Source organism: Sinocyclocheilus rhinocerous, unplaced genomic scaffold, assembly GCF_001515625.1.
Source record: "Sinocyclocheilus rhinocerous isolate Xijiao unplaced genomic scaffold, SAMN03320098_v1.1 scaffold113, whole genome shotgun sequence".
Classification (NCBI taxonomy): Eukaryota; Metazoa; Chordata; class Actinopteri; order Cypriniformes; family Cyprinidae; genus Sinocyclocheilus; species Sinocyclocheilus rhinocerous.
The window spans coordinates 1,803,996-1,809,774 of record NW_015646846.1 but is presented as its reverse complement, the minus strand read 5'-3'; the positions used below and the strand labels follow the sequence as shown (position 1 = coordinate 1,809,774).

At 34.5% G+C, this 5,779-nt stretch overlaps 1 long non-coding RNA gene across 1 annotated transcript; it reads left to right on the top strand.

Annotated features, from left to right (window-relative positions):
* Nucleotides 1–2,149: 2,149 nt before the first annotated feature.
* On the top strand, nucleotides 2,150–3,436 carry LOC107708154 (uncharacterized). Its single transcript, XR_001636332.1, has 2 exons — nucleotides 2,150–2,385; nucleotides 3,003–3,436. It is a non-coding gene; the product is annotated as an uncharacterized LOC107708154 (long non-coding RNA).
* The last annotated feature ends 2,343 nt before the right edge of the window (nucleotides 3,437–5,779 follow it).

Here is a 5,779-nt window from a genome sequence, read left to right as displayed (position 1 = left end):
AACGAGAAAAGATGTCGTTAAAACGACATAACATCTCGTTATTACGACATAATTGAGTGGAAAAAATAATATGTGTGTGGCAGCAATGCGCTTACCTCCCCCTGGCAACTTTTATTTGTTGGAATGTGTCTTTCTATCTTTTTTTATTTTATTATATTCCTTTTCTTCTTTTAGAATTTTGTTTCTTGATAAAATATTGTATGTTATTGTTTTTTGAGTAAAAAATAAAAAAATAGTGACAGCCATGGTAGTGTGAATCATCAGTATCCGGAATTAGACTTTAACACAGGGCAATATGTTGATTTCAGGAATTTGTACCCCTAGCGTTTTCCTTTAAAAAAAAAAAAAAGATTAAAATACCCAATGCCATCAATTTATGTCAAACTTGATCATTTAATAAATAAAATTCAATTTAAATTTTCTTAACAGTTGTGGTTTGTTAACTATTTTAAATTATAACGTTTTAAGTCTAAATTTATTTAGAGCTACGTATTCAACAGCACCTCATATAGTGAATAGACACTTTAAAATATGAACAGCTAAATCTTCTAAAACGACAGTATGAAACTAAAAAGGTAGTTGAAAGGTAGCAGTAAAAAGGCCATTTCAATTATTTGGTCTTTTGTCACTTTTGATGCCATTTAATGGCCTTAACCCTCTTAACACCATTCTGACCTTGATACTTCTTAATGTTTAATTAATTGCCTCATCTCTACTTTTTCTTTTATTAGTACAGGTGAGAATAAAAGGAATGAGACATGACATATCTTCCACATTCTGCTGTAAAGAACCCTTTCTTGAACTTGTAAAGGTAATTCATGACACATCATAGCCAAATATTAGAACAGCAGCTACTTAAAGTAAAACAAGCAGCTCCTGACATAACCACATTAAAAGAATACAAAATGAATAGAGAAGCTTTTTATTCACAGGAACGAAACCTCAAAATGTCAAACACAGCAATCACAAACACTGACTCAGGTTATCAAACAGATTTCACAATTGTACAGGTAATCAACACAACCTTTTATACTTTATTGAAAGATTCCTAGAATTAGATTCAGTTTCAGTTCCATGTTGATGTAGAAGGCGATCAAGGAAAACAGATGTGTATTTCAGAAACGTCTACAGTTCTATTAGCTCTTCATCCTTCTCTTGTGTAAAGAGGTACGACACAATTTCCAGAATAGACTCCAGGGTTTTCCTCCAGCTGGTCACATACCAGATCTTATACAGGAAATCTCCTAAGAGTACCAGCAAAAAGAGTGCAAGAAAACTCAGGAAGATCCGATCGACGTGGTAGAGCACCTTCTCTTTTAATGTGCGTTGCTCCCATGGCACTGCGGCCCGAGCCTCGCTGTATTTGCCAAAATGGAGGAGGGCTTCCTCATCACTGTTTATCTCCCGCTCCTCCACAGCTCCGTCACCTTCTGCCATCCTGCTTAATGCTCTCTAAAAGTCAGGCCTTTGAAAATTGCTTTTGTAATGAAGTTTCCAACTTGTGGAGGCAGGCCTCTTCTCGGTGCGTCCTCTTTTTTTGGTCTTCCCTGGGCGCAGCTGGAGAATAAAGCCTGAAGAATTGAAACTGGCAGCGGCTTAATTAGTTTTCAGTCTCTTTTTAATACCTGAGGTTTACAAGGATGCCTTATTTAAATGATTTCAATATAACTAATTAATTAACTGTAGCCATTTTAATTGAGTTGGTTTATTTCCATTGTCCCGGTCAAGGCTGCTGTGCGTGTCTGACTGAATACAGCAGGCTGATTATGAACTCACACCTCAATAAGGAGATCACTGGGACTTAGTGATACTCAGCACTTTTCAAAATCCTACAGTAACAGATGGCAAATAAGTACAATGCTACCCGATGCTGATAAAAACATTGCTGTACCATTTCTTTGAAATACTCTTTCATAACAAAAATGTAATCTTATTCTGTAATTTCTTTACTTATTTTAACTGTACACTGTAAAGAATTGCTGTAATTTTTACTGTAAATATTTACAATAGACCACTGTATTTAGAAATTTACAGCATTACTGTATTTTGCTATGAATTGTGGGAACATGCTAAATAATTGCTGTAAATTTTTTACACCAAATACACAAAATAATGTTCTTTTTAGCAGCATCATATGACCCCTTTAACATGAACTACCCATAAACCATGCTTTTACAACACTTATTAATCTATGTCCTTCTGTATTTCTTTTACAGGTGAATCCATGACCCCAAGCAAGTGGATGTTGTCAGTCGAAAGGGAAGTTGTCTTTGGCCCATGTTCAGAGGCATTTGTTGAGGGCCTGGCAGCATTGTTTGCGACCTATTACAACTTAAACCTTGCTTATCAGGATGAAGCTGCATGCACCCTCGAATTTATTCAGAGGTATGTCAGAGCATAAACTCTTACTGAATATTTATTGTAGACATCCAAATTTCCATTACTTTTTTTAGGTTTACAGGTTTGGATGGCTTATCAGGATTAGATGTTTTTTGGAAAAGTTTTCAAACAGCAAAAAAATGCTGACTGCACACTGAATTGAGTACATACAACCAAAGTCCAGCAAAAATATTTTATAAAAAAATCTATTACAAAATATGCAAACAAATATAAAACTATACAAACAATGCAGAACCATAAAAAAAATAAAATTATTAGAAAAAATAATAACGAAAATAACAGGAAAAAAGCATATAAATAACAAAAATAAAAAGTCAATATAATAAGATAAATAAAAGAAATAATAATTATATAATTTAATAAAACAAATTATTTGTCTCACCTTTTTGCAGCATGTCGCAGCCATCAAAATCAATTTCTTTTCAAAATACAATTAACTTGGTCAGTGAAACTATTGGAAATATTTTCTTTGGCCCTAACTCTTCAATAAATGAAATAATAAGGAAAATGTGATTTAAAATGACACTTAAATTAATTATATTCTTTGAGTATATGCAGTTTTTTTTTTTTTAAATCTGATGTTGTGTGTTTTTTTTTCACAGAGGAATTGTGGGCATTAACCCGGAAACTGGATCAAAAGTTGCTGGAAAGAGAGACAAGAAAATGAAAGTAATGAACCCACATGTATGCACACTGCTGCGGAAGCTAATGGACTTTGAATGGCTTGCCATTTAAAAAAGAAAAAAAAAAGTGTTCCAATGGAATAGTTAATGTACATGCAATGTCTTGCCCCTTCATGGATTTGGCAATTTAAAGGTAGGCACAGTTCAGACCCTTTCTTTTGTGTTTATTTAAACTAAGTTTATGAATGAAGTTCAGTCCCACTGTAGGGATGTTTTTTTTTTTTCTTCTTTTTTCCCCCAAGGCTAAAGCCTTTGGTTTAATGTGCAATCTCCATTTTTGTGTCTCCAAATATGTTTTGGAAAATGGTGTACATGTTAAATGAACATTATTGTACAATAAATTGTTAAATTTATGAAAACCTGTTATTTTGAAAGTTTTATTGTTCACATTACACATTAAATTGACAAAAAAGACTACTGAAAATTACAGGAAACAGTAGGTTTAGACTATCACAGCAGTGAAAAATCTCAACTAGTTAATTTAGTGAACTGAATTTCACAACAAATGCCCTAATTTAATGTAAAATGTATGTATAGCAGTACAAGTTCACAGTTGCTCTTGTAATTTCACTCACATTTGTAAACATTGCTACTGTAATCTTACAGGGATAGCTGTAAAAAAACAACATAATTTTACAGCATATATATACAGCAGTGTGCTGTATTTTTACAGTACAATTGTAATTATTGATTTACAGTACTCTTGTAAATTTACAGTCTTACTGGCAACCAAAATTGCCAGTAACTGTAAATTTTACAGTAAATTTTTTACAGTGTATTTATTTTGTATTTGGGACAATTTAATTGATTTAATGAACCCATTTACAGATATTAGACTTTCATAACTGCCACCTTTCTGTCTAAGAGTGGCCATAGCTGTTTGGATGCAAGTAAATGCACTAACAAGTGCGCATGTAAATATTTATATAATATATGGGTATATTATTTGATATATGCAGACAAGCCAATCTTGAAGTCACGATCTTCAGATTATGAGATACTGTGCCTGACTGCGCTAACAAGGTTAGAGGTGCAGTTATACAAAACCTGAACTTTGTACATCTGAGCTTATAATAATATAGTGTTTCCCTATGCATAGTTCTATGATCAAAACATGGAGTCTGTCCTGTGCTTATAATTGCTTTAAATTAGCAAGAAGGATATTTATTCATCATATGAAGTTATTTAAAATTATTTAAAATATGAATGTTATTTTATTGAAGTATCTTAATTCCTCAGCATTTTTTTTCCAGATTTATTTCATATAATGTAGCTATTACTAAACACTTCTGCTATAATTCATACAGGCGAAATGTTAACTGTATTAAAAGAACCCTATTATTCCTTTGAGTTGTATTTATTCGAGAAACAATATTTTAAAGGGGTCATATGATGCTGCTAAAAAGAACATTATTTTGTGTATTTGGTGTAATGAAATGTGTTTATGCTGTTTAAAGTTCAAAAAACACATTATTTTCCACATACTGTACATTATTGTTTCTCCTCTATGCCCTGCCTTTTTGAAACGCGTCGATTTTTACAAAGCTCATCGGTCTGAAAAAGCGAGGTGTGCTCTGATTGGCCAGCTATCCAATGCGTTGTGATTGGCCGAATACCTCAAGCGTGAGACGGAAATGTTACGGCCCTCACATACTGTTGTTGCTGTGTCCGGCCGGAGCGACGAGACATAAACATTAACACCCATTACCAACGAGGCATTTGTTGCATCCAGTGGGGACATAATTACTGATTATAATGACTTATACTGTCTTTTTACGCGTTGCGTTGCATTGCATCGCGCCGCGTAAACATAAAACTCTGTCTGCATTTGTGATCAGAGAAATGACAAACAACAAGTGCTACTCTACTGCCCAAAACTCGCGTTTGAATCATCAGTGGCAACGAAAAACACAGCGGCCTAGCGTGAGGGGAAGCCCCGGCTTAGCGTGCACTGAGGCCGGGATAGAGTGAGCTGAGGCGGGCTGGACTCCGCTTCGTCCACGGTGAAAGTTGATGTATTTCCTCAGCGACCAGCTCTAGGCATGACAAAGCGGATATCGCCCTCTTTTGGAAGACCAAACAAAGTAGTTTCGCTTTCACAACGAAGCACACAGCGTCTTCAGGACATGGCTGCAGCGTCAACAATACTACAGCGAGAATAAAAGTTACGCCTTCTTTCTTTGGTGAACATTTGGGCGGCGTTATGCAAATCTTCCCACATCGTGACGTAGGTATGTGGGGGCGTGTTAGAACGAGCCGTTTTAGGTAGGCGTGGTTAACTCTTAACTTTTATAAAGAATATCTCTTTGGTTTTGAGACTTTAGTCTTTGCAACTTTACAGATCTTCTTTATGCACCAAGAGCTTGTAACACTCCAAAGAGAAAGGAAAAATTGAAATCGCATCATATGACCCCTTTAATATATTTATTATTATTTTAAGTGCTATGAAAAATACATAAAACAACGCTGACTGCTAATATTAATTTAATATTTTGACCAAGCTCAAAAAAATGTTGATGTAAAATAATATTGGGGATATTTTCACCTATTATAATAACAACAGAAATTAAGTTTGATCAGATGAAAAATGAAGGATTTAGAACTAAACTTGACAGAGCTCCAAACTCAAACTACACAGCAGCAACAAATGCACTCAAACCATCATGCAGCAACAATCAAAACAATTAAACACCAGG